The following is an 8,977-nucleotide window of genomic DNA, read 5'->3' on the forward strand; positions in this document are numbered from 1 at the left end:
CTGACTAGTTTGTAACAGGCCACTAGATCCCCCCTCAGCCTTCTCTTGTGGAGGCTGAACAGGTTCAGGTCCCGTAGCCTCTCCTCGTAGGGCCTGCTGACTTAAATAAATCCAGTCCTTTCAAGTGCCTCTTCACAAACAGTTGGTGGGCTGGCATCCCTTTTATGCCTGTCTAGGATCCAACCAGGAGATCTGTCCTGATCCATGTTCAGGAATACAGAAGCAAAAAGCTCACTGAAGAGCTCCACCTAGCACCCCTTCCCACCATCTATCACTACTTGCCCTAGTTTGTCCTGTAGGGTTCCTATGCTAACCTGCACCCTCTTTTTACCCGCTATAGACCTGAAGAAAGACTTTTTAGTTGTCTTCAATTTTTGTTGCCAGCCTAAGTTCCACGTCTGCTTGGGCCTTTCTAACTGCCCCCTCCCAATTACTTTAGGTCTAATAGTGCCCCTTCAATAACAAATTGTTACTTCCTCATTTCCTAATTGTTTGGGAGATTCTTTTTTCACATTTGCTTTATACAAGCAGCTATGCTTTTTTTATAATTACCAGAAGAAGAAAATTTCATTTAGGGTGCAATGCTGCATTTTACCTTGGTATGGACAGTGAACTTCACTTTGTCCCTCTCGCTAAGAGCATCTGAAATATCCACTTGCAGGGCAGCATCCGTCTGAAGATCTACATTTATAGCTCTAAGCTAAACAAAGAAAATCAATTTAGCCTTAACAAAAAATAAAAATAGCACTTCATTTTTTATTTCCCAATCAACAAGAGCTGAGATAACTAGTGTGACAAATAATTTTAGAATGCAATAGATGGACAGAACAAATGAGCATTAGAAAACACTCCCTGTGGGAAAACAAATCCCAACATACATTTCTTGTAGAGCACAAAAGTACATCTCTTTCATTTACTATACTTCCTTGCTTGTGTACAACTACTAGCATTTGCCTATTTATTGAATATTATTTCTCAATCTGTCAGCAGTTAAGAGCAAAATCCACTGCAGATTTTAAAAAGAGGTAACAACAACAAATTCTAAACCAACTCAAGATTTTTTTTTAAACACACACACACGCACACCCTTAAAGAATACATGATAAGATTAAACAAATTTTAAAGGTGCCAGGGCAGGGTGTGATTTAGAGTTTTGTCTTTTTGCTTGTTTATGATACACAAATTTATCCACACCATTTAGAAATTCCTTTTGTAATTTGTCAAAACTATATATCAAACACACCAGACCTTTAATTATGGGCTTAGAAACTGAAGAGAAAGTATTTAAATCAGGGGCAGGCAAAATACGGCCTGCTGGCCAGATCCAGCACAGCAGGCACTTTCATCCAGCCTGCTGTGATGTGCAGCACTAGCTGGAGCCACACAACACTGGGCACCAGCACCAAGCACAAGCACCTCCCCCCCACTGCTGCTCCATGGAGCACACCCCGGGAGTCTCCACATAGCCACACCCCACTCTACAACTCCCCACATATACACAACCCCTCAATATACCCTATGCCCCACACACATACAACCATGCCCCCACAACCCCCCCACCCTACAACACACACTATGCAAGACTAAAAATTTAATTTTGAGCTATTATCCAATCACCTCTATATACAGTATGCAAACAATCACAAGAAAAATATTCTAATATTATAAAAGCCCAAGTCTGTCTGTCTGTCTGTAACGCTTTATTCACACTCTGATTGGCTGACAGAAACAGCCAATTAGAGTGCTCCAAGCATGGGGGAGTGCCGCCATGATTCTAAAGCCGCACCATGGACTGGACAGAGGGTGGGGGAGCTGCTGGCCTCTGCTGGTGGCCCCCCCGGACTTGGGAGACACCAGTTGCCCAGCCCGCTCCCTGCAAAGAGGCAGAACAGCAGCAGCATGGGATATTAGGTGGCAGCACTCCATCCCAGTCCCCTCCCCCGCCCCGCACCCCCATCATTCTTGATGGGCAATTGGCTACTTTTTGCAATAAAATTAAAGTATGTTATAGTAGGTATCGGGGTGGGACTTCCAGTTGCAAGATGGTGACCTGGGGAAGGGCAAGGGGTGGAGCTACCCACACGGCCTCAAAAAGCTCACCAAACCTTTTTAAGTGGCCCTCCACCCAAAATAACTGCCTGCCTCTGATCTAAGTCCTCCCCCAACAAAGTAAGGCCAGATTTTACATTTATAATCCTGGTAAAGTGAAGTAAGATGAGATCTTTTAAAAGCACGACATTTCAGATTTTCTTAATGCAGAAGCATAAAAAAAAATGAACATAAATGCCAATCTTTCTTTTCTTGTCTTCTGCAGATTATGCGTAAAGTAGTTCCAATTGGGGCTCCAAACCAGTGCATCAGGAACCAACCTAAATTCAATTTTTAAATTAAGGTTTTCCATTATTTTGATGTCTTCACGGATTTGGGCTAAATATTTGGGTATGGCAGACTGGGGACCAGATGTTCCACCTGCACTGGAAGAACTCCTACCCCTCTGTGAGCAGGTTGGGGACTTCAAGCTTACAAAACTCCCTCCACCACAGAAGCCTCTTAGCAGGCATAAAAATAATGTCAGGCTCTGAAGACCAGAATGGGAAGAGAGTGCCTGTCACTTCTGCCCTTGCATTGTGTAGTCTGCCTGTGAACCTTCTGAACAGATGTTCTTCCTTAAGTTACTGCAGTTTCTAAACTGACAAAAAGAAAAGAAAACACAATTAAGGAAAAAAGGATCCAAAGACATGGCAGCTCTCCCCACTCTTACTTCAAGATATTCCAACTAGCATCTTGGCATCCTCACGAAAAATTTCAGCTTTCCCAACAACAGTCCCTTTTACTGGCATGCAGTTGAAAGGCCATTCCCACCAAGGAAAAAGTAGGATAGTATTTCTGAGACTATCCATTTGTCAAGAGGAGTGGACAATCTATTTTATGGATGGGGGGAGTCAGTTTCTTGTGCTGTTCTTCATTATTGCTGGGAACAAACAGGCATCCAAGCATTTTTTTTTAAAGTACTTAGGTGAACTTAAAACATTTTAATTTATTGTTCTCTAATTACACCACCAATTATTATTTTATTTACAGGTATATCCAAGCCTCCTTTTTGGATGTAACAGTCATATTTTCTTTGCCCTTATAGGATCTCCTGAAGGCAGTTTATCCTTAATAGTTCAACTGACTGGCATTTTTATACTGGATTTTGAAGCCCAAAATGCCTCCAAAAAATATTTTCTGTTGTGACACTATACATTTCATAACACATGCATTTTCTGACAGTAATCTCTTTACCATCTGTTAATCATTTTGTTTCAGAGAACAATGGGTAAAAATTCTATATTTTTAAGCTGCCTTTCAAAGAGCAAAAATTAAGAAAGTAAACCTATATTAGCATGTCTTGCTTTCGTTCACCATTTCCCCCCCATACACAAAACTAAAAACAGTGCAGCAATATGATTTTAAGGTTCAAAACAATGGCAGCTAAAATGTTTCGTTACATTACATGCTTTGTACAATGCAAAAGTATCAGTAAGCCATGTTTCACCAGATAGATTTATCAATAACTTCAACCATAGACTTTTTTTGAACAAGCTTTGATATTTTAAAGACAGAGTGAAGAGGCCTCAAAAGTAACATGTTAAAACAATATGCAATGGACAGCGTGCCTTACAAAATGCACTTGCTGCATAAATCTTGGGGAGGTTAATAATATGTTAAATTATGCTATGTAGCCTGCCTGGCAACAGGGACCATTTTCATTTGCAATGGAAATGAGGCATTCTGTACAAGGTATCAAAGACAGAAGAGAAAGTTAAAGGACTTTTGAGAATCATGCAGAAATTCACTGTATTACTTGGAACTGGTTCACAAACAATGCTGTCATCCTGAAGTTAAGCAACTTTTTCAATACTTCAGAAGAAAAATACCTCAAAAGATGGCTTCCCAATAATAAGGGCCAGGAGAAGGAAGAACCCAGGATACTGTGCAGACTTCCAACGTCTAGTTTAAGTGACAGTGTGAGTCAACCGGCTGTCAAAGCCTGAAATGTCTGGTTTGGGGTTTTATGGGAGGGGGAGGGGCAGAGATGGGAAGAAAGACTGCATGCAATTATACCAAGCTGCACACATCAACTGCTTGCAGACATTTAAAAAAAAAAAGGGTTTTACTAGAAGAAGCAGCATGTTAGCTCAGCCTGGCTCCGCAGTGTCTGTATAGATTGGGCGCTTCAGCAGGGCTTTTTGGTGCTTTTATCTAAGGCTGAATCAATCAGCTATTCAATAAAAGCACCAAAAAGCCCCACTAAGGCACCCAATCTATACAGTTGTCAGGCAAGTCAGGCCCAACTAATGTACTGCCTCTTCTGGGCAGTACATTAGTTGTGCTGGGCTCATCATGGGAGCGCAATGAGTTTACAGTAAAGTGCCATTTTGGCGTTGCTGGTTTTTTGTTGTTGGGGTGTTTTTTTGTTTTTGTTTTTTAACATCTGCAAGCAGCCATCAATTCTACACTTCATATTAATGCAGCATACCCATGCACAGCTCCCCATAGAGCAATATATGCCGTTAGAGAAATCACAATATAAAAACCAACTGATAAACTATGCCCAAAAAAAAAAAAGTAATCTTTGAAGCAACCCAAATATGATGTGGAAACCCAAAGTAAGATTAACTGTTGTTGAGGTATGTTAGAGAGATGGAACTGGACCTGAAAATTGCCTGAAGTACAGTACCGTCTTGCACAATACTGAAGGAACTTGGCACAGCAGAGACCAATACCAATGCCTACCAAATGTTCAGCTCCTTCCAAAAATTCAAGATGAACCCTTCTCCAAGAAGCACTCAAAGCTTAGTGGGAGGAGCAGAAAGAGAAAAGGGAAACGAATAGGCAATGACATTTGTCAAGGAAAGGTCATTAGATGTCATAATCTTATAAACCCTACGGAAAGACTTCTGCTCACGATTTAAGTGAAACAAGTACAAGCAACCCCACTTAATGCTGTTTTGCTTAGCGCTGTTTAGCTATAAGGCTCGTTTTTAAATTGATACCTGATTTCACTTAGCGCTCAGCAACTTTCAATATAATGCTCGCGGTTGCCATCTTGGGTCATTAAAAACAATTGCAGTCGCCATCTTGGGTCATCAAATACTTTTGGTTTCAGTTAACGCTCAGTTCTTCAGGAACCAATTAAAAGCACTAAGCGGGGTTGCCTGTACTAGATTAGTTTTTTTTAAACTGCAATTAGTAACATTTAAAAAGAAACACAGTCAGCAAAAAACCATACTAGACTTGTCTTGCACACATTTCTGTATACATAAAAATGTCCAAAAATGCCATTACAAGTAGAAATTCTACTACGCAAAGGATGTTTAACAAGTACAGCAATTTTGTGCTGCTACAATTTAGGAAGTGGTTTTTGCAAATGCCTATTTATGCAGAACAATTTATAATGAAATCCAGTCATGGACCACAACCATAACTCCCCAAATTTTGTTCTTAAATGATCCATATAACAAGCCATCAGAAAAGTTTCCAAGTGGTGATTTACTTAACAGTTTGAGAATCATGCTGTATGGCAGGGATTGGCAACCTGTGGCACAGGTCCCAGAGCATGGCACATGAGGCCATTTTCCTCAGCACATCACAGCTGGCTCAGGCTCTGGGCAGCTGTCACCAGCCACAGAGCCCGATGGCCAGGAGGCTACAAGCTCTGCTGCAAGCAGCCCAGGCTCTGTGGCAGGCAGCAGCTGCCCAAAGCCTGGGCTGGCTACAGCTGGGAAGCTGCAAACAGTTGCATGGGGCTCCACAGCCCTGGCATCAGCTCCATGCACGTGCAGTAGCTATGCACGTGCCTCCAGGTGCGTGGTCAGGAAGGGACCTGGGGCTGCACAACCCTGGCCCCTCCCCTGCCATCCATCCTGAGGTGCATGTGCCACCACTGCCACCACAGAGCCAGTGTCACAGAGTCCCATGCAGCTGTTTGCAGCCTGCCCGTCGCCTGTTGCAGCTGCCCAGAGTCCATCCCAGCTGTGGCAGGCAGCTGGAAGGCTAAAAACAGCCGTGCCAGGCTCCAGAGCCCTTGGCCAAGTTCCATGCCACCAGCAGCAACATGCGCACCTTGGAGTGAATGGCAGAGGAGGGGCTAAGGTTGCGCTGCCCCGGGCCCATTCCCAGCTGCGCATCCTGAAGTGCACACATAGCAGCCACCACCACAGAGCCAATGCCAAGGCTGCAGAGCCCAGCACAGCCATTTGCAGCCTTGGGGCTCTCTGTTACCGCTGACCCAAGCTTTGGGAAGTTGCAGCAGGGAGGCAAGTTGCAAACAGCTGCACCAGGTTCCAGATTCCTGGCACCGGCTCTGTGACAGCAGTGGGTGCAAGCACGCCTCACAGCCCACAGCAGGGAAGAGCCCGAAGCGGCACAACCCCAGCTCCTCTCCTGCCGTCTGCCCTGAGGTACGCACACACCCACTGCCAGCAATGAGTATCGGGCCCCTTGTGGCTCCCCTGTCTCTGGCATGCTAAGTTGAAGCATGGGTGGAGGCCGGGGTGTTTTCAGCGCTCTGGCCAAAAACACGGCCAGCCCCTGATCTATGGTATCAATGGACAGCTGTTTTTTTCTTCCCCATCTGATCCTATCCCCTCAATGGCTAAATACAACATATTTATAGCTCGCAGAGAATGTAATTTTGGTGTGAACAAGAAATCACCCTTATCTAGAGCGGAAAGGAAATCTACCCACTTCAGAAGTCAATTAGCCAAATCAAAGGTCATTATGTTGCCTTGTGGTAAAAATGAAGAGGTTAAGCTAGTCTCTTTAGCACAAGTACAGGAAGAAAAATATACTCAACCCAGAACTAGGGAAATATCTATTTATGAAAACACTGGAGAGGGGGGTAGGGCTTTCCTGCTACCAAGAAATGCCAATACTGTTCTAAAGACAAAATCATAATTGGAGTCATTTATAACAGCTTCCCTCTTCTACTTTGAGTGTGCTTACCTTATTGGTTACTACCAAAAACCTGTAGAGCCCAGGCCTGTCAGTTACTCATGGAAATTTACAATAATAGGGCAAAGAAAAACATCACTAGAAACAGGAACAGCAGGTGAAACACAAGAGGAAGTGAAGAGATTGTGTTATTAGCACTGGATATTGGAGGAAATGAAAGAGATAGCTCTTGGCCAGCTAATTTGCTCAGTAGCACAAGCAGTACAGTTAATTAAGATTTTGTTATTACCAAAGGTATTCATAGCTTTAGTAGCAAGAAAACATAAGGTTTTTCTATAAAAGAACAGAGTACTGATATATAAAAGATAAGAATTTTCTTGTAGTGGTAACCATTATTGAATACTTCACAAAAAAAAACCCAACCCAAAACTAAAAACAACTTATCTATACGTTTCAAATACAATCCTGTCCCCAGTGCAGTAGGTCCCACCATTTTTAGACTTAAGGCACCCCTTGGAAAATGCCAATTCTTAGTTTTCACTCTATTTTTTTTGGAATACAAAAAATACTAGAGCAATTAATCTGTTACAAAGAACTCAGAAAGGCCACAACAGGACAGGTTTTCAACACTATGGATTCCCACGTGAAAACTTTGAGTTTATCTTCTGACTCATGTTTGCACATCTAACAATGCTAACATTGTGGGGCACCCGGTGGCGCTCTGCTTGAGAATCACTGCTCTAGAGCCTAAATCTAATGGACACAATTAAGAAATCAGTCTCTCTGATATCAAAAGATTCTGCAGTACTTGGCACCACAAGCGTCCACTGGAAAGGTCATGCTCCTCACCTATCCTTTCCTCTTTATTCTGTATTCTTAAATAGGAATTATATATGGCAAAAGCTCCAGAATGCCCTTGACCAATAACACAATGCAGACAACACACCCCTCCTTCTTGACCTCCTAGGGATTGGTATAGAATAAAATGCAATTAAGTCATATCATGTACAAATATTAATGGTCAAAATGACTCATTCCTCACTTGAAAAACCCCCAGTCAGCACACTTCAAACTTTATGCCTGAAGCCTCAAACACACAGCCTACAAAATGCTTTCTACCATCAACAGGGCATTTCAAAACCTCAGCATCATTTACCAAATGAGTTCTTAGTCTTCAGGGGCTCTGTCTAGCTCACGGGTGACCAACCCGTGGCATGGACACCAAAAGTGGCACGGGCAGCCCGTGTGTGCTGCACAACATGCCGGAAAGGGGACGGGCAGCACAGTGGCAAGAAGGGCAGTGAGCAGATAGCAAAGAGGCAGATCAGGCAGAGGAAGAGGACTGGAGTGGCACTAAACCAGGACAGGGCTAAAGTGGTACCAAAAAGACAGGCCCAATTGGCCTAGTTTCTGCTGGGTGAGCTCACCTCCAGCCTACGCCTCATTTTCCCCTCTGATTTACACCTTAAACCAACTTGGTGGGTGAAGGTCAATCTTTCCTAGGGCCCTGCCAAAAAGTGAATCAACACTAACAAGGTTGATACCAATGTAAGTGCATCCACTTAATGGGTGTCACGGGGCTAAATTGGTTTGAAGAAGCAGAAAGCCTGCTTCTTCAAGGGTGATAAGAAAGGAAGGGACCGAGGCTGAGCCACACCATGCCCCAGTGGCACTGCCCAGCCTGGCCAGCGGCTGTGCCCTGGGCACGGCTCTGAACTAGTGCCCAGGCCCCGGGCCCTGGCTTTGGGTGGGGACTGGGGTCCACAGGCAATCTCAGGGAGTCCGGGCAGGGGCAGAGTAGGGGGGGAGGGAGCTCCCCACACCCGCCCGCGTCCAGTAACCCCGAGCAACGCGTCCGTGCTGCGGGGGGGGGCGCAGCAGCTGGGACCCGGCCAGAGCCCGCCCCGTACGCCCGGGCCCCCGCGACGGCACTTACCCCGCGGTCCTCCTCCGAGAGGAAATCGGGGCCGTCGTCCAAGCCTTCCTGCTCCGCCAGGGCCGCGGGCGCGCATGGGGGGAACAAAGCGCACAGGTTAGT

General features: G+C 44.5%; 1 protein-coding gene and 1 long non-coding RNA gene across 2 annotated transcripts in view; one reads left to right on the forward strand and one right to left on the reverse strand.

The window, feature by feature from the left end:
• The window catches only part of LOC109321042, a 16,744-nt gene extending 14,383 nt beyond the window's left edge, over positions 1-2,361 (forward strand). The window contains exon 3 of the long non-coding RNA XR_002103944.1: positions 2,315-2,361. This is a non-coding gene — a long non-coding RNA (uncharacterized LOC109321042). The remainder of the gene's footprint in view (positions 1-2,314) is intronic.
• The window catches only part of SNX6 (sorting nexin 6), a 46,774-nt gene extending 37,805 nt beyond the window's left edge, over positions 1-8,969 (reverse strand). Inside the window, exons 1-2 of the mRNA XM_019551327.1 lie at positions 8,876-8,969; positions 596-700 (exon numbers count right to left, since the gene is read on the reverse strand). The gene's annotated coding sequence lies outside the window, so the exon portion shown is untranslated. The remainder of the gene's footprint in view (positions 1-595; positions 701-8,875) is intronic.
• Between the last annotated feature and the right edge of the window lie 8 nt (positions 8,970-8,977).

The sequence above is a fragment of the Crocodylus porosus genome, unplaced genomic scaffold (assembly GCF_001723895.1).
Source record: "Crocodylus porosus isolate Cpor-Errol unplaced genomic scaffold, CroPor_comp1, whole genome shotgun sequence".
Classification (NCBI taxonomy): domain Eukaryota; kingdom Metazoa; phylum Chordata; order Crocodylia; family Crocodylidae; genus Crocodylus; species Crocodylus porosus.